Genomic DNA, 26,758 nt, shown 5'->3' on the forward strand with positions numbered 1-26,758 from the left:
GTTTTTTTCGATTGTGAAGGTTTTCTACATCACGAATATGCACCAACAGGTCAGACAATAAATAAAGAATATTACGTTCAAATTTTGAAACGTTTGCGTGATGCAATAAGAAGAAAACGGCCGCACTTTTGGGAAAGTGGTGACTGGCTTCTCCATCACGATAATGCGCCAGCGCATTCATCCAATCTTGTGCAGCAGTTTTTGAGCAAACACAATATCGCATTGCTTCGACAACCTCCATACAGTCCCGACATAACCCCTTGTGACTTTTGGCTGTTTCCAAAACTAAAAAAACCACTTAAAGGACACCGATTCAATGACAAAACAGCGGTTAAAAACAATGCGACGAGTGTACTTAAGGCTATCCCTAAAAGTGAGTTCCAGGACTATTTTGAAAAGTGGAAACATCGATGGAATCGTGTTATTCAATCAAGTGGGGATTACTTTGATGGATGCCTCCCACCAGATGATAAAGAATAACGCTAGCACGAAAATATAAAGGTAGGCCCGATACTTTCCGGACAGATCTCGTATATAGCTTGGATCGACTTCAAACTTTCAGAGAGTCTTTTCGTTCAGTTTCACTTTTAGATGAAACAATAAAAAAATCAATTTTTTTATTATATTACACCCACGTAACTTCTTAATAACTGTTGCTCTTTTGAATAATCACGACTGAGAAATCAAAAAATGTTTTTGTTCTCTTAATTTCTTTATTTAAATTTAAATACAATTTCATCAATGTTGCAAACAGTTTTTGCAGTAATATTTTGTCTTTTACTTAATTATAATTCATGTAAGTGTTTTTTATTATCTTATTTTATGATTTAATTGAAATAAATTTAATATTTATAATATTTATATTAATAAAGAAAAACCCTGATGAAGCTTACAAACATAGTCAGCGAATCTTCTGTTTTGTCAAAGATTTAGTTGTTTGTTTTTATTGAATATGGAATTACTCTCCATCATCAAAATTTTCTTATATTTATGAAATGAAATTCATTTCATTGTAAAATATCAATTAGAACTTTAGATAAACATGCAAAATTTATTTTTGTGAGCGGATTTCGTATTTGAATATTTTATATTTGAAGCAGTCAAGGAAATTTATAACAAATTACGTGAAGAATTCAATGATTTGAAAAATTCAACTATTAATAAAGTAGTTTTGCTAAATGTTAGCAAGAGACTAACTCTATAAATTTATTGATACGTAGCTGTTAAAATATTTCGAAAATTTGACAGTGAAATGAGAAATCTAAATATCAAACAAGACAGTGATGCCTATATAATTAAAGAATATATATACAGCTTAACACGACTATTCTTATTGATAATGACGCCATAAATAGGACTGGTCAAATAAGTATACATTTTTGATCAGGATTAAATAAAACCAATAGAACAAAATAAAATATTGCCTACAAACCATTTGGAATTGTATTTTGTTTATTATTACGGTTTATTGTTTATTATTTTTTTTTGTTGAAGACGCGGAATATGGATGAACTGTGAATCGGAGTACAAAAGAGAAAAAGAATGAAATGCACGCGTTGTCTATTTACCGCTTGTTAGAGCTTGAACTTGAGGTGACAGAAAAAATTGGCACGTTCACGGGTTAGGCAAAAAAGGACGGTACAACAAGCCATAAAACTATTTTAGCTGTTTGAGTATCTGGTGCATTATTAACAGGAAATAAACGCGATACGGGGAAAACCCAGAGTTGATGGATGGAAAAGCGATCTGCAGCACATGCGTGCCAAATGTGCGGACCTCGTGATGGTCATTGTTCTAATGAACTGAAACCGGCAAAGATTAGATTAGGTGTTGTAAAAAAGGACGCGGAGGGGGCCCAGCTGTCCACGAAGTAATCCGGCGCACAGCACAATAATAATAATAAATTAAATATCATGCGATTAAGGTAAAGAATTGTTTATAAAACGATTTACATTGCGATTAATTGTAACGGCGAGATATATGTATGGATTATAAAGATATGTCAATAAATAAAGGTAAGACGAAATATAAAGAGATGTAAATAAATAGATATTAGACGGATGTAATACAACGAAATGCGAGCGGCGCGGTTATGGCTATAGTTATACAGAAAAGCAGAGTGATCAAGGGAATGCACAAGGCAATCTGCAGTCCATTGTTTTTCTGCTGTAAAGGCTTAATGGTATATGCCGAGACTTTTCGCCACCCTAAGCTCGTCCCTTTGACGTGAATGAGTGCACGGACGTTTTGTTGCTTTAGAAAGACTGTGTCCCTCTGGAACACAAATTTCGGGTATCAGGGCATCTTTGATAAGGGTAAGCATAAGGTTTGTCTTAGGTCGATAAGTTGGCGAGCGAGAAGGCCAAAATAGCAAACCAGAAATTGAGAGGAGCCGAAGGAAGTATTTACCGCTTATTAAAGTGAGCCCACGAGAGGGCAAGCGTGCGAAAGAATGAGAGGGTGTGCGCACCAAAGGCCCACCGATGCGGTGGTGGCGGTGCGTAAAAAGTTGAAAGGAAGAGAACAAAAATTCTGCGGCTCGTTTTGCGCGTGCAGCCATCTGGAAAAACAACCACTCACTGTTGACCAGGACGTTAGCTAGACAAGTCGTTCGCTAATTATTAAATTACATATCTCGTACACCTCATATGTTAAATCATATACTATTGCTTTCATTCTTTGTAATTTCGACTCGCACCAGCAATGAATTCCACTCTGCCCATATTCAACGTTAACATTGTTGTTATTTTAGTTATAAGATTTCTCCAATTCTGTGCAAAAAGTTAAGTTTGCATACTCTTTTTGCAGGTTGGGTAAAGTGGCTCTGTATTCACACAAAATTTGCCGAGTGACAAAAGCTTAATTACATGCTAAGAACACTATCGGCCTCACTAAGCTACGTTGAAAACTTATAAGTAGACCCATTAAAAGAAGGAAAAAGAAACTGAATTTCTGAAAAAATAGTAACAATGTGGGAAAATCGAAACTCAAATGATAATACAAAGAAAATAAAGAGTATTCTTTAAGTTGGACAGAGCAAGAACAGGACTTATCGTGGATGTGGAAGAATTGGACTCTTTATAAAGGACTGTAGAGACCTAAGGATCAGAAAATCCAGGGGAGAAATAAAACATATTGGCGTAGAGGTGGATGTGATCCATAATATTATCAATAGCAACAGCAGTCACAGTAGCTTCGAAACCGCGGAGGCAGAGGACATCAAAACTACTTTAGTAGAAGTTTTTTAGAGGAAGTCCACAGGACGGTGACTCAGCGAGACAGTACGATGTAAGATACACTGAAAACGTTAGTGATCAAATTTCATTAGACACACTTTTGATACAGGTAAAACGTGATGACGAAAGCGATGTACTCGTAAGTTTATATGTGCGATATTAACAAAATAAAGTAGATATTAAGTATTTGTTGTTTTGATTACATAATTAATTATGATTATATTTTTGCGAGTCAACTATTTTAAACAAACCGATGAATGTAGAAGTTTCAGACCGTAGAATTTTAAAATGATACTAAATTAAAACTTATTTTGATATAAATGGAATAACAAATAAAATAAAATTACAGTAAATACGCTTCAATTTACACTGTGAAATCAAAGTTGAAAGTTTACAATTCTTTTATTGACTCCATTAGTAAAATAGAACGTGGTGTGATATCCGTAAAAAAGATTTGAATAAATATATTTACAAATGAGTCAAAAATAAAGGAATTTTTATTCGAGTTTTGATCTCCATATATGCATGAGTTGAATAAAATAGCACTAGTGTACCTTTGCAGCGTTTCACGTGGACACAATTCTTGAAGTTACATTAACAATAACAATAACAATAACAATATACTCTCATACCTGTTTCTCTGTTCAAGCGGGCTGATTGGTGGAACAAAAAGCAACCTACAACTATGAAGGAAGAGAGGCGACGAATACAAGAAACGCGAAAACAAGAGAGACGAATAAAAAGAGAGAGGAGAGAGTGGTTTAAAGAGATAATAGTACTATCTGGGTTGTTTAATTGTTTATTTTCGAGCATAGTCTCGCCAGATTTCATTGTCAACGATACACGCCTGGTGGGTGGGACGTGTTTGTGTATTTTTATTGTGGTTAGTAACTGGATCGTGCTCAACCAGTGTAACCGTAAAGTACTGATATATGTGTGGGATCCCGGGGAACATCCATGAGGATAACGAGTTATTGGCGCGCGCAGCCACTTTGCGGCAGTTCATTTGCAAGAACAATGGCTAATGGCAGCGAGTTACCACCAGCAAAAACAACGAGTAGAAACAACGAAGATGGTAGCGAAAAACAGTCACCGAGGCGCAGAAGATCAATGCCGTACTCTCTCTCTCTCTCTCTCTCTGGTGAGTCTAGCACACATCCAACGACAGCTCCCGGATTATACGGCTATTTTGCTAATCTTTTCGTCGCACTTTCTCGAGCTGATTGTTTTAGGTGATGCAGTTTCCAAAGGGCTACCAGGCTTTCGCTCATTCGCATCTTTTCGTGCACTTCAGCCCGGGAAATCTGCATTACCTCATCGCTGCACCAGAAGCTAACCTCCAAAACAGTTTTGACATTTCTGCCAACATCACTGGAATCATCATCTTAGTCTTATTCGGATTACATCTGGCGATCACCATTTACGGAAGATTATGCTTGCTCTGCCGACCTCGCTCCACTTCTTGCCTGCTGCCCACCGACTTTCATCAGTGTATCGATTGAATTTTTACAATTGAGTGAGAAAGTAGATATTGCTGTGGAGTCCGTTCTTACAAATACAAAATTTTTCCTTGCGCTCATCTTATTGTACTTACATTGTTCATTTCATGTTTAGTAATTTGTAATGTCACATGCGATACACCTCATCTCAATTCTGGGTTGCGTTTGATTTGTGCCTATTTTATCGCTCATTTGCATTTGCGACATGCTTATCATTTTACCTACTCATCATTTGTATATGTATCGACGTCTTCGAGGCTGGTTTCATTGATAGCTTGCTGATCGCATTATTCGTCAATCACGATATTTGGGCGCCAAGTTTTCATTTATCCGCGTATATTCGCTAAGCCAATTGTGGTGTTTACAGTCCCCGAGATAATCCGCTTTGTAAGCAGCTATTACTCCTGCTTTTGTCACGGTCGGCTACGTTTGTGACCCAAATTACCTGCGATTTTAGCGCGCGAAGGTTTGAAATTTGCGCACTCTATGTCAAATCACAACTGCTTAAAGTGTGATCAAGTTTTGCGGCGTCAAGATCAAGTACTTCTTTGTAAGCGTTGTAACAAGTTGTACCACTTCAACTGCATCCCACAGACTTCCAGGCCACTAAATTCAAACTCCGTGGATTTTATCTGCTGCAATAACCTTTCACTGATTGCTGACACGCACTCTTCGCAATCAACATCATCGCTCTTTCTCACTCCTACTGGCCACGTCCCCGCTGTCTCTTCATTGGCCAAAAAGCGTGGTGCCTCGCCCTCGCAGCTGCCGCTCTTGCCCGCAGCGAAACAGCTCTGCACCGTTCTAGTTGATACGCCCCCACTCTTTTCTAGGGCCTCAGGCCTCTTTCCTGACTCCTTGTCACCACCGCAAACTGCGGAGCTGCCTCTTCCTCAGTCTACTACCTCAACTTCTACTGTCACTTCGATGGCTGAGGCTCCACAGTGGTTCAAGAGCGAGGCTGAGCTCAATGCCAAGCGCCACCAAGAGGTTTGCCGGTTGGTATCAAGGACTCAAGCGGAATTATACACCAGAGATGCACATTTTTCCATCACTGAGGAGCCTGAGATCCTGGTACATGGTCTTCCTAACGACTTCCAGGGTACGCTCCCCCAGGCCGCGACAGCCATTCTCCTTGCCCTTAGTTTTGGAGGCAATCATAGTCTCCCTAATATTATTTCTACTCGGGAATGGATTAATACAGCCCCCCCCCTCCCAAGTGAATCTCTTGCCCGAGCGCCGTTCTTTTGCCTTCTTGTTGGACTCTCCTACTGTACGTGATAGGATCATCCGTTTGTCCCCGAAACTCATGGAACATACTGCTCACTCAATTTTTGGCTGTGGGGGAACTGCCAGGGTGTACTTGCGACCAATTTGGCCCTAGCCTGTCTTCGATCTCCTTACTAAGGCGAGGAAGGTCAGTCGGGAGTTGGGTTATGCGTGGCCACTGGTGAAAAATCTCAGAGTTTTCTGTCGCGCAACTTAACACTCTGATTTGATTCCCATTGTCACTGAGGATGACCTCGAGAAGCTAAAACCAATTTGCGCACCTAATCACCAGCCAGTAGATACTAATGCTCAGCGCCATCTTGATGGTACAAGTCAACACCCGCATCATCCTAACCAGCGGTTGCTCTGACTTCCGGCCCCCAGTGTTTCAGAGCATCTTATTAAGTCCCGTCCCCCAGCATTTCGTTCACAACTTACAGTTGCTCACATCAATATAAATGGCCTTAATGTTCCGTGGCATTTCGCACTGCTCGAGGCAGAAGCAAATCAAAATTATTATGATGTTATTGCAATCACCGAAACTAAATTAAATAATCTTGTTCAGGATGCTCACCTTAGTCTAAGTAATTTTATGTTATTTCGTTTGGATCGCGTGGGTAAGGAGAGCGGTGGAGTCACTCTTTTTGTTAGAAATTGTTTTAATGTAAGAAAATTAGTCACTTCCCAACCTATCTACGATAACACTCCGGAATTCATTGTTGTTGAGTTGCAAAACAAGAACAAAAGTAATGCTAAGTGCCTCTTTGCCGTTGTTTACCGTCGCCCCTCCGTTTCAACTCCCACCTTTTTCTTTGACTCTATCTCTCCTTTTCTTCCTCTTTACAAAGACGTCATAATAACTGGCGATTTCAACTCAGACCTTTCCTCCAAACTCCCCCATGTCCAAGCCCTCCGTGACCTAATTGACCAAAATGCCCTCAAAGTTGTCTCTCTTGTACCAACACATCACCCTATCTCCATAAACGGTGACATCACACATACCACGCTGGACCTGTTCATTACAAATCATTCCACTCATGTTCTCAACTTCTCGCAATCCCTCTCCCCTTTCGTACCTTTCCATGACCTAATTCAACTCACCATCTCATTCTCTGCTCCGATTGAATCTCCTAGATCTTTCATCTCACGCTCACTCCATCGCATCAATATACCTTCTCTAAACTCTCACATCCTCTCTCTGCTTCCTGAACTCCCGACACCTCACGATCACTTGCTTGCATCTACTGACGTGGATCAACTTGTCTCCTCTTTTGCTAAGGCTGTGGTCGGATCCTTTGATATACTCGCACCTTCTAAGACAGTTACAATATCCTCTAAAAAGAAACCTTGGGTCACAGATTATCTCAGAGTCGAAATGCGCGCTCGGGACGCTGCCTTTAAGCGATTTAAGACTTCAGGTTCCTTACAGGCTCTGGCTCAGTACCGTACAGCCCGCAACCTGGTTTCTAATAAACTTGACATACTGAAAAACAGTTACATCCGAAATAAGATCGAACAAGCCTCTACACCTAAACAGAAATGGAGAACCCTGCATGACATCGGCATAGCAAACAGGCTCCTACCATCCCCTCTTTCCTTTTTCACTACTGATACCCTTAATAACCATTATGCAACCGTGGTCAATCGTTCCGCTCCTCTCACTTTACATAAATTTGAAAATATCCTCCAGCTTCCTATCACAAATTACTTTTCTTCTTCTTCTCCACCATTCGCTCCTTTTTCTTTCTCCTATATTTCCGAGAGAGAGGTTCAGGATGAGATAAGGGCACTTCATTCTAAGGGTAAGGGTATTGATGATCTCACGGCCGAAATGCTTAAAATGGGCTCGGGTGCTATTGCCCCCTCGCTCACTCGCATTTTTAACCATTCCATCCGCACCTCCACTTTCCCTAAATTATGGAAACAGACCCTCATCCGACCATTATCCAAAATCAAATCACCACAGACTCCATCCGACACTAGACCGATTGCTCAACTCTCTTAACCCTCTAAAATTTTCGAACGCCTCCTCCATAGACAGCTCTCTAATTACCTTGACAAACACGACATACTTGACAAAAGACAGACAGGTTTCCGCAGGGGGCATTCTACTGAAACTGCCCTTATAGCCCTACTTGACGACATAAGATATGCAATAGAAAAACGAAAACTGACCATCCTCCTCTTATTTGATTTTTCAAAGGCTTTCGATTCTATTCCCCACGACCTCCTTATCACTAAGCTCAGACAGTGTAATGTGGGCGATGACACTCTCCGCTGGTTTTTTTCCTACTTGTCGGATAGGCTCCAGGCTGTTATCGACCAGGGTGGCACTGTATCCAAATGGTTGCGTGCACAGTCTGGAGTCCCTCAAGGCAGTGTTCTCGGCCCCCTCCTTTTTGCCATTTTCATTAATGACCTTCCCAGGGTCCTCTTTTTCTGCAACCACATTATCTACGCCGACGACACCCAGATTTACTCTCACTGCCTGCCCTCTGAAATCGTCGAGGGTCTTGGGAGGGTTCAGCTGGATGCCTGGGCGGTTGCTGACTGGGCGGTCCGGAACGGGCTTCAGTTGAATGTTGCTAAGACAAGGGTGATGATAATTGGCAGCGAACTCTATGTCTCCTCTCTTGACCTCAACTCCTTACCTAATATCATTGTTAACAATATTCCTATCCCTTTCTCTGTCTCAGTCAGAAATCTTGGCCTTACCATCACCTCCACATTACAATGGAAACCTCACATTACAAATATCATCACTAAAGTTTATTCCAGTCTCAATACTCTGAAATTCTATAAGAAATCACTCTCTTTCACCACTCGGAAATACCTAGTTCAGACCCTCATCTTCCCCCATTTTAAATATGCCTCTCTTGCTTTCATAAAACTCGACAAAACTCGCACTAATGCCCTGCAAATTGCCCACAATCCTTGTGTCCGTTTTGTGTCAGGCTTCATCCCTTTCATTCCTTCAACTAACATAGAATCTCATGTCTCTTTTCACCGTCTACGCCTGGGTTGGCTCACCCTGGAGTCTCAACGTCATATCTCTCTTATCCTTCATTTCTATAAAACAATTTCTTCATCCATGCCCAGTTACCTCACCACTCATCTCTCCAAACCTAATTTACCCAACATCAAAAGCTCATCTCGAAACCACCCAAAGGCCTTCTCTTACCCTGCTCCCAGAACGATGGCTTGGAATTACTCCTACGCCATTTATGGCATGTTTCTCTTAAACCAGCTTTCCATAACCGATTTCAGCATCGATCGTTTGTATGAACTAAAGCTCTGGCTAAATTCACTTTTTGCAATTCTTGAACAGCAGCTTTTCCGCAAACGTTTAAACCCTAACTATCTTGCAAACATGTCCTTACTCCTTAAGTTACCTCCTGTTTCCCTGCCTTTTAATGTTTCGGCCTTCACTTCTACCTCCGAGTATCTCCTAACTCCAGGATTATAATTTCCCACCTTTTAACTCACTTCCTTGACACACCTATGCACATTTCTCACATTCCTGCTTTATTCTTGCAGCCTACCTTCTACCTAACGCAGCCCTCTTTATCATTGTACAGTTTATTTGATGTTTTTGTTTTGTCAACTCTTTAGATACCACTGATCTCCTAGTTTAATTTTAAGTCTAGTTTAAGTTAATTTTAGTCTACTCGTTTCTATTTTTAAGTCCGTTGCGTTCATACTGTACTGCGTATTCCTTGCAATTTTCTAGCAGTCACTGTTATAAACTCTAGTCTGCTTCTTATGTTATTTTTCAGCGCTAATCACTAAGTCTAGTTTTAAGTTTTTATGTTATGATCTTACTGCTTCTCTCAATGTTATGTAATTTAATTTTAAGTTAATCCTTTGCTGTATCTTTTGCTTGGAGCCTACGGGGTTATACCTCATGGCTTAATAAAGTTTAATCAAATCAAATCAAATCTCTCTCTCTCTCTCTCTCTCTCTCTCTCTCTCTCTGGTACGTACAACACCTCCTTTTTTCGCTCTGTTGATACTCTGCCTTACTCATCTTGTTTTCCTTCTCGGAGTGAAAACTCACTTTGCAGGGTATTCGCCGACTGCGGCTCTCATGCCTGGGCAATAAATCGCAATTTTTATTGCATTTTTCGAGCTGCGGAGGCGATTAAATACCCGGCTACACAACATAACCTACAAACATAAACAACTACACCTTACACACACACACGCTTCTGCACACCTGCGCTTCTACACACTACGCTCTCATCTGCGTCCACTGCATCAGCTGCATCTCTGTGCTGCTGCACCTCTACAACACATTCGGCTTTGCTCCAACTCGCCGTAGCTGTCCTCGCCTGCACTCTACCTACATGTTGGTGAGAGAGAGAGAAAAATCCCAAATCTCGTGCATGCCTATCTGCACCCTCGTATGCGTTGCATAAATTTGCACTATTGTACTCCGCTTGCGTTATCGCGCATTTTCATATAACACGCTTTTATAAGTATTTTGCCGAGTTTCCAAATATTGTGTTTATGTTTACATTTTGTCTGCTCGTTTTGTTTACCTATTCAGCTGGGAAAAGTTACTCTAGTTAGTTAGAAAAGTTAGTCTGTTTGGCACGCAATCACCCGCGAAATTCAAAACTTGAAATCTGCCCGTGGCGTCTCCGCTTTTCTTGACTTCGTCAAACTCTCTACGGTCGGACAATCAACTATTGCCTCTGCCAACATCTCTCGCTCATGTAGCTTTCCCCTGTCTGTCAACACCGATCTGCTTCTATGTCCAGTCTATGCGCTAAATGTCTGTTTCCCCTGCACCGTATCGACAATACTTTGTTATGCACTGAATGCAACGCGCTCCTTTACATCGCCTGTGTGTCGCCGTCACTGCGCCCCAGGGGATCTGAACATTCGTCTGCAGGAGTCATCAACATACTAGTAGCAGCGACTCGTCGTTGGCGTCTGTCGTCGAGATTCTTCCCCAGTCTTCACCGGTTCGCCAGACAAAACTGTCTGCCAAGGCAAAGCCGTGGGTATCAGCCGACATTCGCATCCTCATGCGTGCTCGCATGGCGGCGTACAAGCGAGCAAAAATAACTGCGCTTCCAGGGGTGTGACGGTGTAGGCTGGTCATGGCCTGCACCGTGTGCTTGTTTCCCTCTCCATCCCTTTCGGACACGCGACCTATCGCTAAGCTATGTGAGCCCTCGAAGCTTTTCCAGCCCCTCGTCCATCGTCAACTGTCAGCCTACCTTCAGCAGCACCACCTACTCGACTCCCGCCAAGCTGGGTTTAGAAAGGGACATTCCACCGAGACCGCGCTCCTTGGTCTTCTCGACGATGTTCGGTTCGCTACCGAAAATAGGCTTCTCACCATCCTTGTGCTTTTTGACTTCTCAAAAGCCTTTGATCGTATCTGCCACTTGCGATTGATCACCAAGCTGCGCAACATAAACCTCTCCGACAAAGCCCTCAAATGGTTTTTCAACTATTTGGCGGATCGCCTACAGGCGGTGGTCGATGAGGGAGGCGTTGTCTCCGAATGGCTCCGTACTGCTACCGGTGTCCCGCAGGGGAGTGTCCTTGGCCCACTACTCTTTGCCATCTACATCAACGACCTTCCGATGGTCCTGTTATCTGCCAAGTATATCATCTATGCGGATGACACGCAGATATATGTGCATTGCTTCCCGCGGGACATTGAGCGTGGCATCGCCGAGGCCCAGCGAGATGCACAGGCCGTGACTGACTGGGCTTTGGGGAATGGCCTTGATCTCAACTTTGCTAAAACGAATGCTATGATCTTGGGCAGCGCATTGTATGTGACTGTCCTTGACCTCACCATCTTGCCCCGCATCACCGTCAATGGTCATATGATCCCCTTCGTGATGGCGGCAAAGAGCCTTGGGGTTACCCTCTCTCCTACGCTCCAATGGAAGTCACACACCTCAGACGTTGTGAGGAAGGTTTACGGCTCTCTCATCTCTCTTAAGTTCTATCGCCGGTCTTTATCGTTCGCTCTCCGCAAGACTCTGGTTGAGTCACTGGTACTCCCACTACTAAACTTCTCGTCCACCGTCTTCATGGATCTTGACAAGACACGCACTCGTGACCTCCAGGTGGCGCAAAACGCCTGTGTCAGATTCCTCTCTGGTAATATCCCATTCCTACCAAATAACGACCTCACCTCTCACGTTACGTTCCACCGCCTGAAACTACGCTGGCTCACACTCTCATCGACACGTCAACTCGCCCTCGCAAAATTATTTTATAAGGTCGTCTGCAACAATGGTCCGTCGTATCTGACTGGCCACTTATCACTACTGAATCAACTTACTATCGCTCGCCGCTCTACCCGCAATGTACCCGCGGCCTTCCATTTTCGCGCTCCATGCACTGAGTCCTGGAAGAGATCATTTGCAATTAGAGGTATGGATCTCCTAAACCAGCTTGAAATGACCACTTTTTCCTTGGAACGACTCACTGAATTCAAGTACTGGTTATTTGATCTCCTTTTACTCCTTGAAATCGACAGATTCTCTATTCGGGTTGCCCAGGAGCAAATGATACGTACAGCTGCCCTCGCTTACCTACCCCATATCTCACGCCCGTATAATGTCTCTGCGTTCGCTCCTAACCCCTCATATCTACTGGTGGGTGGCAGATATTTGCATTATCGACTCCTGACTGATGGAACAAATCTCTCCCTCTAATCAAAACTATAAATACACCTCCCCCCCCCTCTGCGTTAAATTAAGTTTATATATTAAGCTCGTGCGCACCTCTTTGAGGTTTTCTTATTTGTAATTCTTAGATTATACAATTAGCTTGAGTCTTTACACGTACATTTGCGCTGCCTTGCACTTCTATGTATCAACAAGATTCCACTACTGTCATGCAACAACCGCTTTGCTAAACAAAAACATGCCGTTTGTACGCTTACAATTATTGTTACTATCACTATTATATATTGTCAACGCTTTATTTCTTCCAACCACACGAAAGTTGTATGCAGGCATGTGTGATTGAGTAGTTCTATCGGCCCCTGCATTTGTTGTAACGGTCGGCTGCGTTTCGTCGAGTTACAAGTAAAAGCGGAGATTACCAAATGAATTGCCGGTAACCGATTTCATGTGCGCTGTGTATTTCGTGCCACTTGTATATTTCAGATACCCTTCTTTCTTTTGAAAAGAAAAACGATTTTTTTCTAAGCTACTTGCACTTTTGTGGATTAATTCGGTTACATACTGAATATTATCATCATTCAAAAGTCGCCGTCATTCAACGTTTGACCACTGAGGTCTGCAAACCTGTCAACATTGCGCTTTACCCTAAAAGTTAAAGTATTAGTCATGCAATGAAGTGACAGTTAAATTGAAAATTTAATTTAATAAACTCCAAAAGAAAGTAAACAACGGCTTAAATAGCCACGATAACAAGACTATTCCTAATAAAAACAACGAAAAATGGAAAATCATAAGCGGCAGAAGACAAAGAAACAGTTCAGAAAACCAAATCCAAAACAAAAAACTAGAAGCATAATTATCGGTTTACTGGCTAAGTAACACAAGAAACAGGTAGGAAATATTTGCAGAAAATAAAGAAAATCACAGTGAAGAAGCAAACAACGAAGCAAATAAGTTAAAAAGCAAATTCCCTCCGATTTTCGTTTACAATATAGAGAATATTAAACCGTTAGAAAATCTATTAGACTCAATAGCCAAAGAAAATTACACCTTAAAAGTGATAGAACTAAACAAAATTAAAATTCAGCCAACAACTTTCGAAAAATATTTGCTAATTATTACTGAATTGAAAAAAAGAAACACGCAATTTTACACCTACCAGCGCAAAAAAGGAAAAGGTTTCAAAGTTATATTAAGAAGTATTCACCCGTCTGTTGATATAGATGAATTAAAGATAGCTATAGAAGAACATGAATATGAAGTATAAAGTATTCATAATATAATACATCATATCACAAAACTACTGTTGCCACTATTCACAGTTGAAATTGAACATGATTATAAAATCCAAGAAATTTATAAGGTAAACTGACTATAAAACATGGTATTCAAATTCGAGCCACCGAACGTTAAAAGAGAAATCCGTCAATGTCAAAACTGCCAAGAATACGAGCATACAAAAAACTATTGTTACAAAAGTGTTGTGTGTATGAAATGTGCTGAACAACACCAAACCAAAAAAATGTCTAATGAAACAAAAAATAAAAGAAGTAACATGTGCAAACTGTATAGAATTATAAAATTATAATATAAAATTATATATAAAATTATATGTATAAAATTACACCACAAACTATAAAGGATACCGAGTTTTTAAGCATTACAGAAATAAATATTTCCTAGACTAAGAGAAAAGATGCTCAATCAAAACAGTATTCAAGTTCATCAAAATTCAAATTCAAATTTAAATGATAACGTTAATAAAGTTTGACCAAATATAACATATACATAGGTAATATCAAAACAAAACGATCAGAGTGAGATAGAAATATCAAAACAAATAGTAGTTCAAGTAGGGCTAAGTAGACATACTAACGAAGTAAACATAAATAGCAGCTAATAACAAGAATGGATATTACGTTAAATCTTTTAACTGTACTAGTAAACAAAATTGCATAATGAGCATTTTAAAACTCGCTATCTGGAATGCAAACGGTCTTATGCAGAGGCATATTGAATTAGAAGCATTTTTAATCTATGAAAATATAGACATCATGTTGATATCAGAAACATATTTTACAAGTAATAACTATCTTACTATACCAAACTACATTGTACATAAAACCAATCATCCATTTAATAAAGCACACGGAGGTATTGCGATTATAATCAAAACAAAAATAAACCATTACTACACTATACATCCACACTTACAATAGCGAAATGTATTTACAAGCAACCAATGTAATCATCAAGGATAAAGACGGGCCGATAACAATATCAGTCGTTTGCTGTCCTCCAAAAAACAATTACAAAAGAAAACTGAACTAACTTTTTCAACACACTTGGAAATCACTTTATAGTAGGAGGCAATTATAATATGAAACATCCGTGGTGGGGATCTAGATCATCAATTCCAAAGAATACTCAATGAAATACTATAAAAAAATAACTACATTCCGATATCTATTGGAGAACCAAGGTACTGGTCTACAGATATAAACAAGCTTCTGGATTTGATTGACTTTGCTATAGTAAAAGGTATAAACAAAAATTATTTGGAAGTGTTATGATTCTTAGATTTATCATCAGATTATTCACCTGTACTAATTACTCTACACTACATTTAATAAAGTAAGCAATAACATAAAAGTCGACTGAAAAAAAGATACTCTTTATATAGAGGAAGGCATAACCAGCAACATTTCTTTTAAAACAGCTAATAATATAGAAAGCAGCAGCAACTCACTCAACGTAATTCTAATAAAATAATTCTAAATTCTAAACAACGTAATTTTAAATTCTAAACAAAAAAATTTGCTTATTGTCTCTATACATCAGACAGACTGTAAATAGACTTAGAGTAATAAAAAAAAAGAAAAGTAGCCGTGACAATCATAGACGAATATATTACTGGTATACGAATTGAAAATATTAGTGTATTTAACACATTGATGGATGATTATTATCGAATTTCTAATGAGTTTATTAAGTTTTAATATATAACTTATTTAAACTTATATAATCATCCACATATATACTAGGGTGCTCCGATAAGTACTTAGCCTACAAAAGAAAAACGAAAATTTTGGAAAAATGGCGTTTTATTTTTCAACAGTGGATCCATGTTTCGTCGACTGTCACGAAACAACGCAGAAACTCCTTCGGATTACGCTGAAACAGCGTCAGACATTGCTCTGAAGTTGTCTCACGGTTGCGCTTGTTGTCCGGAGTGAGCAAACGTGGCACCCATCGCGCCGACAGCTTTCTCATACCCAAAATTTCATGCAGGACATGACCCACGCGGTCTTTTGAGATACCTACGATCTTAGCTATCTCGCGCACTTTCAATCGTCGATCTGCCAATACGAGATCGTGAATTTTTGTCACGTTATCCTCCGTGGTAGCCGTTTTCGGAGCACCTGGACGTGGCTCTTCAAAAATCGACGTGCGACCACGTTGAAACTCGTTAAACCAATTTTTGACGGTCGCCATCGAAGGAGAAGAGTCACCGTACACAGCATCCAAGCGCTTTTTGATTTCGCCGCGCGATTTTCCTTCCAAAAACAAGAATCGAATCACCGACCGATATTGCTCTTTTTCCATTTTTCAAAAATCAACGGACACACTTGCTTTCACACGCTCTCAAAAATAAACTACAACTCCGATCCGGCTGAAATCTTGACAGTAACCATCGAGGAGGTTGTACTACGTGATAGAATATTTCTTTTGCGAGAGTGGCGCCATCGGGCGGTGAGGCCGATGGCGCGATGTACTTATCGGACCACCCTCGTATTATAGTATTCACATAATGTTGCCTAGATTATTTATACTACCAGTGCAGAATCACTGGAGGAGATCTTGGCGATTCGCGACGAGATGATTCAACTTCTTAGTCGGGGAGAGTTCGTTATTCGAAAATGGTCGTCTAATCATCCATCCGCTTCGGACAACATCGATAAGAAAATTTTCGAGTTGGACTGCGGAATTCAAGATAATCCCGTCAAGAAGACTCTAGGGATCGTTTGGGATTCTCAACGAGATATTTTCACATACTCGTCAGACCCGGAAGACGTCGCATTAGTTTCTACAAAGCGGAAACTTCTTTCCCAAGTAGCCAAAATTCGACCCGTTAGGTCTATTAGGACCTTTGATTTTGTACGCCAAAACCCTTTTGTTAGGTTGCTGGCGAGCGAAGGTGACTTGGGACGAATCGTTACCTCAGGATATTCACACCAAGTGGATCAAGTTTGTTGATCAATTACCCCAAGTACAGGAGGTTGCGGTATCACGGTATTTCCGTTGCAAGAACCCAATCTGCACCGAAGTTCACAGTTTTTGTGATGCGTCAATGAACGGATATGGCGCTTGCCTGTTCGTTCGTACGCTCGACTCTACCAATCACGTCACTGTAAGGTTGCTCATAAGCAAATCCAATTTCTTCGTTGACTCATCAAACGATACCACGACTGGAGTTAGCTGGAGCAGTACTTCTGAAAAAATTGTACGTCGAATCTAGGAAGTAGCTAGTTTTTCCGATCGATCAGGCGACACTCTGGTCAGACTTAATGATCGTTTTTGATGGTTAAAAAGGCTCCTCATCTGTTGAGAACTTATGAGCACAATCGAGTAGTTGACATCCAAAAATTGGGTGATGAGGTCGAGTGGAGACACGTTCGGTCGGGGGACAATCCAGCTAATTCACTGTCACGCGGATAGTTACCGAGCGAACTTCTGAGCAACACTCTCTGGGAATTTGGCCCTCAGTGGCTGTCTTTGAAAGAGGAAAATCAGCCTCGACCGTTGGATTCGCCTCCCAAGGACCTACCGGGTCTGAAGGAAGGACTCGTCTTCGTTACTACTTTATCCAGTAGCACGATATATTCTCGATTTTCCGATTACAGATGCTTGATTAGGTCGATAGCATACTCGCTTCGATGGAAGAACAAGGGACGGTTGCCGAACGGGTACACCAGATTCGAATAGGTCGCAGAAAGGTATACGTTATTTTTCTCCCACCGAAATTAGTCGGGTCGAGCGTTCTATTCTTCTTTTAATTCAACGTGAGAATTTTGGCCACGAAATTAAGCTTCTTGAATCTGCTAAAGAACTCAACTCCAGAAACCCTAACGGGGCGTTCAAGGATAGGACTAAATTCGATGAAATCAATCCATTCCTTGTTAACGATGGGCTCATTAGAGTGGGAAGGCGCTTGAAAAACTCAGATCTTCTGTTTAATCAAAGACATCCGAATATTCTTCCGAGCAAGCACCTCGTTTCTGATCTCATAATTCGTGATGCTCATCAACGAAATCTTCACGGTGGAGTTCAATCCACACTTTACGCATTGCGCGAAAGGTTCTGGATTCTCAACGGAAAGAATCAAGTTCGGCACGTCGTTCATCAATGCGTGCCATGTATTCGTCAAAAACCCAAATTTCCGCATGTTAAGATAGCTGATCTACCGGAGTCTAGGGTGATCCCAAAGTTTCCATTTAGTCAAACGGGAGTAGATTTATTCGGTCCAATCCTGATCAAGGAAAAGAAGGAGCGTAATCGTAACTTTATACAGACTTATGATTGCGTCTTTGTCTGTATGGCATCGAAGACCGTTCATATCGAATTAGCATCTGATCAATCCACCGAGGGATTCATAGCCTGTCTCCGTCGGTTCATTAGTACACACGGCAAACCTCGAGTGATGAAATCCGATAACGGGACGAATTTCGTAGGAGCGAACAACGAGCTCAAAAAACTTTACGAATTACACGCGACTCTGGAATTCCAAGAAGCGATTCAGAGCTTTGTCGCGTCCAAACGTTTCGAGTGGCAATTTAATCCATCCCTCTCTGCATTTTGGCGGTTTATAAGAGGCTGCGGTCAAAAGTTTTCAACACCATCTGAATCGAGTCGTGAAAGATCAAAAGTTCATGTATGAGCAACTGGAAACACTACTTAAAGAAATCGCAGCTATTCTCAATTCCCGTCCCTTGTACACGATCTCCGCGGATCCTAACGACCCGTTAGTTATAACGCCTGCTCATATCTTGATTGGGCATCCGTTCGATTTCTTACCCGAACCTGATTTTCTTTCAGTTCGTGACAATCGTCTGAAGCTTTACCAACTTATCTCCAAGGTCAGACAGCATTTCTGGTCGAAGTGGTGGACTGAATACCTGCACGAACTGCAAACTCGCCAAAAATGGCTAAATTCGAGCGCGATTTAAACCCCAGGCGCTGTGACCGTATCGATGGAAGACGATTCCGCGTGTGCAAGTTGACCACTGGGTGTCATCACAAAGGTCCACCCTGGGAGTGATGGCATCGCCAGGATAGCGTCCGTGCAAATGGCGTCAGGAATCTACAAGAGGAACATCACTCGGCTCTGCGCCCTGCCTGTGGTTCAGGACGAAGAGTCTTCGTCGAGAGCTCCGGGAGCATCTTCCCCTGCGTCATGAGCGCCCCAGATGTGTGCGATGTGGTTCGCCATAAACGAGTTGGACCATGTCGTATCCTGTGCGAGCGATAAAGGCCTGGCCCGCGTGAATGATGAAGTCGGAGACCTTACAGCCAGAAGCGGCAATGCCGAACGCGATACCTGATCGGGATCAGGTTTTCTTCCCCCGGATGCGGGGCTCGGAGTTCTGGACCGTGGCGGGTCTCGGGCAAGCGGTGCATCGATAGTCCATAGATAGCTAGATCGTCTACTCATGATACATTGTTCAATTGCGTGAATTAAATTATTATTTATGTAGAATTAGTTGTTCTAATTAGTTAAGTTGCGTTACTTGGTTCCAGAGAAAATTTATATATATATATATATATATAATGTTAAACTTGCTTAATTCCGATTAATCGATTGTGATAACAACGCTAATCAGAGGAGCAATCCCTCCAACGGAAACTGACTTCACTCGTTTATCAACTAACCAAAGATTCAACTAGATCAAAACGGTTTAACTCAATCGGACTACTAACACTTTGTATATTATTACGTAAAGTCTAACCTACTATATTATTATAATGTAAATAATCCTGGCCAGCAGTATGTAGCATCGCTACATTTTTCTATCGACACGATCCAGCGCCTGCGCGCGCAAGTCATAATGTATGCGTATGCATGTGTGTGAGGGTACTGGAGCTCTAGAAATACCTAGAGTGGCGGCAGCATCTGCTGATGCTGTCGTCAATCATCGTGGGTACCTCGAGGTCTTCCGGCTTGGTCGGCTGTCGTCGACGACATCGTCCTGGGTGCGGAGCTCCCTCGCGAACTGCCGTACAACGTACGGCGTGCATTTCTCGTGCAAATCTTTAATCGCTAGAAACGATTTTTCGGCCACCCACGTGGTCACCGACACTTCGTGTATGTAAAAAGCTTAATAATTGTTCTCGTGACTGGCGCATGAGTGTGTGTGAAAGTGTCATCGAGAGTGTAAAAAATTTCGAACACGTGCGTGCGTGCGGCGCCGGCATTATGCTTGCCGTGACGTCATCCGCGAATAAAAATTCATTGTTTTATTCGTTTTCATTGTTCTTTTGTGTAAGTGATTTTTAAATAAAAAGGTCTTTTTATGCCGTGACAGGCTTTTTCCCTTATATCTTCGTGTTAGTTATTTTACCCTTCCTAACATTCGGGATTCGAGTAATTTCCCCTTTTTTCCGAAATTTTAGCTTTAATTTTGCTTAACGGTAAATTATCGCGAACGCATTCAAGAACTGGGCTCGGCTATCTCGCCGGTAACGAACCGTGATCAATCATTATTTCTTTACATAAGTGACTATCTACAGTCAACGAACTTGATTCATATTAGTTATTATAGTGTATGTTATGACCGTAATTTTCTTTGTCGTCAGCAACTGCTGAAAATTATGCACTAGGCACCGTTCATGGCTACTCAACTTTACAAGCCGAAAATCATTAGCTAGAATTTGGTTTGAAAATAGAAAGGGGCTTTTTAATTTTATTTAATTTTAAGGTTGATTTATTTATCGTAAGGTTTACATTTAAATTTAAGCGGGGCTATTATTAACCCATTAACGACCAAAGAGGTCAGTTTTTGAACATATTTTTGATCGCAAAATTCATTTGTAAAACGAAACAATAAATTGATCCAGGGTACCATACCATATGTTTTTGGGTGTGCTGAATCTAAATCCGGGCTCAAAATTCAAAAATTTTGCTTACATAATTAAATATGGCCGTTTTTTTATAAAAAAATAGGGAAATTTTGAAAATAATAATTTTTTGGAATTTTTTTTCTATCATAACACATGTTAATATCGAAATCTTTCTTCAACCATGAGTGCACAAAATTGTTGAACTTTAACAGAAAATATTTATATTCAAAGTTTTTTTTCCAAAATGGCGGAAAAAATGCCAAAATCTGGAAAAAAAATGCGTTTTAGGTTACTATTTTTTTCTCAAAAACTATGAGGTTAAGGAAAAAGTTTTATATAACAAAAATGTCTTATGATTTGTCAAGGAACACTCTAAAATTTTTTCAAATTTTTTGAAAGTTTTTTTAATTTTTTAAAAAATTACAGAATTGAAAATTTCGAAAAAATTCTGGAAAAATTAGAGAGTATTCTTTGACTAATTCTAAGACATTTTTGATCTTATAAATTTTTCCCGAAAGCCTATAGTTTTAGAGAATAAAATTCTCAAACAATTGTGGAAATTCTATTCAACCGTTTCAACTTTTGGAATTTCATAAGATAAGATGTACGGGATTTCCATTCTCCATGAGGTTGGAGGAAAAAATCGTATTACCTGAGTATTACCTGAGTGCTCATAACATTTATATTTAGATTTTACTCTCAGCGTAGCCCATCTCTTCTCTTAGAAAAGTTTTACCAAAACCCATTTGGGCAGATCGATTGAAGTCGATAAACATAACGTAGTTTTTCAACTCAAAAGTTATTCAAATTTATCCTTTGAAATTAGGAGATTTTCTTAACACTTTCGTGTTTATACTAGCAATGCCTCGAAAAAGATCGAGAAGTGCTGTTTCTTCTGAATCTGGAAGTGAATCTGAATCATGCACCACAGACGATGATGAAAATTGCATGATACCAAATGCAGAATATTCTGGTTCGTCAGATTCTGAAAAAGATTCAGATAGTGATTCAGATAATTACCGTGATGAAAAATACCGAAAGCTACTTACAAGAGAGTTTCAAAAAGTTATCAAGCTGATCAAGCTAAGCTTGAAAAAGATCATAAATTTGATTGGGTAGATGGTGAAATATATATTCTGATATTGTAACAAAACTTGATCCTTTGTTACCAATTCTTTTGCGGGGTAAGTGAGGCACTTTCGCTCATGACAATTGAGAGAGAAGAATGAGGGGAGGTTGATAAATAAATTATACACAGACAAGAATCAAATCTCACTTACAACCTATTATTATTAATAATTATTCACACAGAACATACGCGCGCATAACATAATCTAAATTACCGACCAACAAACTACAAATCGAACAATAAACTACTTAAGATAATCACAAATGAACATTTCGCATTTTATCCTAATACCAAATCGCATACTTAACCTATTACAAACTTACTTAAAACTACGCGAACTAATACCGGGTAAATTGCCCGGCACGTGGGCGCCTGGACAATTCACCGGTCGCAACTTACGTCACTGCAAATTAATCTTAGCGCGAACCTTCAGATAGCCGGCACGTGAGTGCCAGGCTATCTCTTTCACCGCGCACCGGTCGTCGCATCAACAGAGAGAGAGAGAGTGTAGAGAGAAAGAAGAAAAGGAAGGCTTGACCTTTATTCTCCTGTTCCTCGCAACGTCGGGAATCCTGGGCGATGCGCTGCCGCAGGAAGTACCGGGTGTCGTCTCTGGTCAGATCGTCGTTAACCGCTGTCGCTGACCAGGTATCCGTAGGCGACGTTGACTCTCTTGGCAAGTGGGCTGGCTGAAGTTGCTGGCAGAGCCGTTGCCGGTAGGGTTGATCTTCCTTCCTTCCGGCTATCCCAAACTGCTCTCTCTGCTGGGCTCGGACTTCCGCACTGTAGTAGGACTAGGCTTCTACTCCCTCACTCTAGTAAGGCTCGGCTGCGACTCTCTCACGCACTAATTCTTGCGCGCATCTTGCAGTCGCTCAGCGGCGCTCGCTCCTCTCCCTACCTTGACCTATTAGTTAGGCGGCACGCGACGCGTCGCTTATCGGTCACGCGTTGCGCGCCTGCCAATCCCTGCATAGGCCTAATACTCTCTCTCTCTCTCTCTTTCTCACTCTCTCTTCGCGCTCTTCAACTTTTCTTGCGCTCAACTGCGCTGGCTCGTCCTTGGCGCTGAAACAAAAGACCAAGTGTTAGGCGCATACTTAAATGCGCCCAACGTTGGCCACCACGCTTAGCCGAGTGGGGGAGGGAGAAACGCGGACGGCAAACGGCCTGCTCTCGTCACAATATAAATGAAGATAAAATATTATTTCCTAGATCTACAAAAGAAAAAATTAGAAAATGTTATCCAAGAGAACTGTTTGAAAATTTTTTTTCTATTGAAATGAAAAATTATATTATCGATGCATGTAAGGAAAATTATTTTGACTTATCATTAGTTGATCTAAATACATTCATCGGAATCATTATAACAAGTTCATTCAATAAACGAAAATCTCAAAGAGATTATTGGTCAACTGACCCTTTTTTATCTTGTGAAAAAATTTGTTCAGCAATGTCACGATCTCATTTTGAAATGATAAAGTCTAAATTGAAATACTCAAAGGCCAAAGATAAAGATCCACAAGATAAGGCTTGGCGAGTTCGTGCTTTGTTGAAACTGTTTCAAAAGAATATTCTGAAATTTTGCTTTTGGAAATCAGCTTTATCAGTGGATGAAATGATGGCTAAATCGTATGCTAGAACGTGTTTGAAACAGTTTATACGAGGAAAACCTACACGATTCGGTCTTAAATTTTGGGGTTTGTGCGCTGCTAATGGATACTTATTCAATTTAGATTTATACTGTGGAAAGAACTCTGTAATAGGAGATAAGTTATCTAAATGCGCTTTAGGATCTCGCGTGGTTTTACATTTATTGAAGACTTTTTTTGAATTGACTTCTGATGCAAAAATTCCTCTTTATCATCTTTATTTTGACAATTACTTTAAAAATTTAGATCTTGTTGTGCATTTAAACCGATTAAAATTGAAATGTACTGGAACTGTTAGAGACAATCGTGTCCCAGTAAAAAATGTCATTCATAAAAAGGCTCCACGTGGAACATATGCAGTAAAGCATGAAAAAAACTCTGGAATAAATTACATCACAGTTATGGATTCAAAGCCAGTATTAATACTATCTACAGCTGCAGGGATCACTCCATTATCATCAGCAAAGAGATACAGTTTGATCGAAAAAAAAAGTCGATATACCAGTTCCGCAAGCTTTTCACCTATATAATCAGTCCATGGGTGGAGTTGATGTACACGACGGTCACTGTAACAATTTGTTGCCAAGTATTCGTTTAAAGAAGTGGACGTGGGTGGTTTTCATTAGACTTATCCAAGCAGCAATTACAGATGCAGTTGTAATATTCAATGCTGCTGATGATAGTAAAAAAAAAGTTGGAACTAAAGAATTTGCAATGTCAATAGCGAAAAGTTACATTCATGATGCTGAAAAAAATAAGGAAAAACATACAACAATTCGAAAAAAGAAACAGAACAAGTGTTCCATTTGTCCAATAAGAACATATGTGTACTGTGAGAAGTGCAATTTGTTTTTTTGCAGTGCATGCATGAAAGCAAAGCATGTCTGATTACAGTGAGAGGCCAGGGAACTCACTATAAAAAAGCACCTCGTAGAATGAGAGGCGAGGGGACTCACTATAAAAAAGCACCCCGAGGAATGAGAGGCAAGGGGACTTACTATAACAAACACCTCATAGAGTAAGAGGCAAGGGGACTCACTATAAACAAGCACCTCGAAGGAGACATGATTTTACTACGTCCACGCTGTTGTCTCTGGGTTACGCTAAGAGTAAAATATAAATATAAACTGAAAGTAGTCACACTTTAGAGATACTTACGCAATACTTTATTTAGAACCTCTTGATAAATTAAACTTAGGTATGTTTATACCCCAACTTATCTTATGAAATTCCAAAAGTTGAAACGGTTGAATAGAATTTCCACAATTGTTTGAGAATTTTTTCCTTTAAAACTAGAGGCTTTCGGGAAAAATTTATAAGATCAAAAATGTCTTAGAATTAGTCAAAGAATACTCTCTAATTTTTCCAGAATTTTTTCGAAATTTTCAATTCTGTAATTTTTTAAAAAATTAAAAAAACTTTCAAAAAATTTGAAAAAATTTTAGAGTGTTCCTTGACAAATCATAAGACATTTTTGTTATATAAAACTTTTTCCTTAACCTCATAGTTTTTGAGAAAAAAATAGTAACCTAAAACGCATTTTTTTTCCAGATTTTGGCATTTTTTCCGCCATTTTGGAAAAAAAAACTTTGAATATAAATATTTTCTGTTAAAGTTCAACAATTTTGTGCACTCATGGTTGAAGAAAGATTTCGATATTGACATGTGTTATGATAGAAAAAAAATTCCAAAAAATTATTTTTTTCAAAATTTCCCTATTTTTTTATAAAAAAACGGCCATATTTAATTATGTAAGCAAAATTTTTGAATTTTGAGCCCGGATTTTAGATTCAGCACACCCAAAAACATATGGTATGGTACCCTGGATCAATTTATTGTTTCGTTTTACAAATGAATTTTGCGATCAAAAATATGTCCAAAAACTGACCTCTTTGATCGTTAATAGGTTAACGAAAAAGACTAAACTGTCCTGATTTACAAACATGAAATTTTATTTCTGCACGACACGTCTGAAGAACAATAAGTTACATGGCTAGCTGTTTTGGTGAGATTTCTGAAAAAATACTTTTCCAAATAGCTGGTGCACTCGCAAGGAGAAAACACCAGATGTTTGATTCATGGAAGCGCTGAATTTACCTACCGAAACAGTGAAAGAGGATAAAAGATGACATCTCCTACTTATAAATTGTTTGTTCTACGATTTAGTTAGGATTTAACAGTGTATAATCATAAAAATTGTTATTAAATATTTGTAATTTGTTTAGTTAAAAAAATGCACCTTTTCGAAGTCCCTGATTTGGTCATAACACCTGTCCTATTACGTCAGAACTGATGTAATTTTGAATGTGTCAGAATCGCTTTATTATCACTCTATAGGAAACACACGAGCCTATATAAAATACATAAGGTGTAACGGTGTAGGTTGGTCATGGCCTACACCGTGCGTCCCTTTTCTCTTTCCGACATCGGCAAGGGCTCATGGCAAGCATCTGGCGCACGTATGTTTTCGTACCTGATGCCAGTCTTTTCTTTCAACATCGGTTTCTCTCTTCATCAAGAAAGAAAGAGAGAGCAGCAGCAGTATTAGTGAGTAGGAGCGCGCAACAACATGGGCTCTCGTCAGTCACCGAAAGTGTGTGTGTGTGTGTGAGAGAGAGAGAGAGTGAGAGAGAGAGAGAGAGTGAGAGAGAGAGAGAGAGTGAGAGAGAGAGAGAGAGTGAGAGAGAGAGAGAGTGAGAGAGAGAGAGAGAGAGAAAAACTATAGTGCGGCTAGGGGCGCGACACTGGCCACGCTTGGCGGTGCCGCGTGCCGCCGATTAGGCAAGTGAGTGGGGAGAGCGTGAGAAGCAGTCTCTCACGCACTATTGCGTTGTTTCTCGCGAACATTTAGGAAGTCACCCCGCGAGCGAGAGCATACCAACCTAACACACCAGCACAGTATTCTCGAGAGCGGCCTTTGTCTACCAGTCACGCCATATCTGAGGAAGTCACCAGCCGGCAGAAAGAAGATCAACTCGCCAGCCCAACGGACTTCGCCAATTAAACAGGTCATAATCTCTCCTCTCGTTTCTCTTCCTTAATCGGTTTTACCCTTCCTGGCTATTTGCCACTTGTGCGCTGTGCCAGGCTCTCGCGGGCCGGCACAGCTGAACTAGTGGTTAAGTTTACTTTCTTTATTGTGTATCGAGTCGGTGATGAGATGGCAAGGCGCTCATGTGCCGGTCATCTCATT

At 40.4% G+C, this 26,758-nt stretch overlaps 1 protein-coding gene across 4 annotated transcripts in view; it reads left to right on the plus strand.

Annotated features, from left to right (window-relative positions):
• Positions 1-26,758, plus strand: part of LOC131666605 (excitatory amino acid transporter) — a 521,775-nt gene that overhangs the window by 285,455 nt on the left and 209,562 nt on the right. The gene's annotated exons all lie outside the window — the stretch shown is intronic.

This window comes from Phymastichus coffea, unplaced genomic scaffold (assembly GCF_024137745.1).
Source record: "Phymastichus coffea isolate CEN01 unplaced genomic scaffold, Cenicafe_Pcof_1.1 PCOF00004, whole genome shotgun sequence".
Classification (NCBI taxonomy): Eukaryota; Metazoa; Arthropoda; class Insecta; order Hymenoptera; family Eulophidae; genus Phymastichus; species Phymastichus coffea.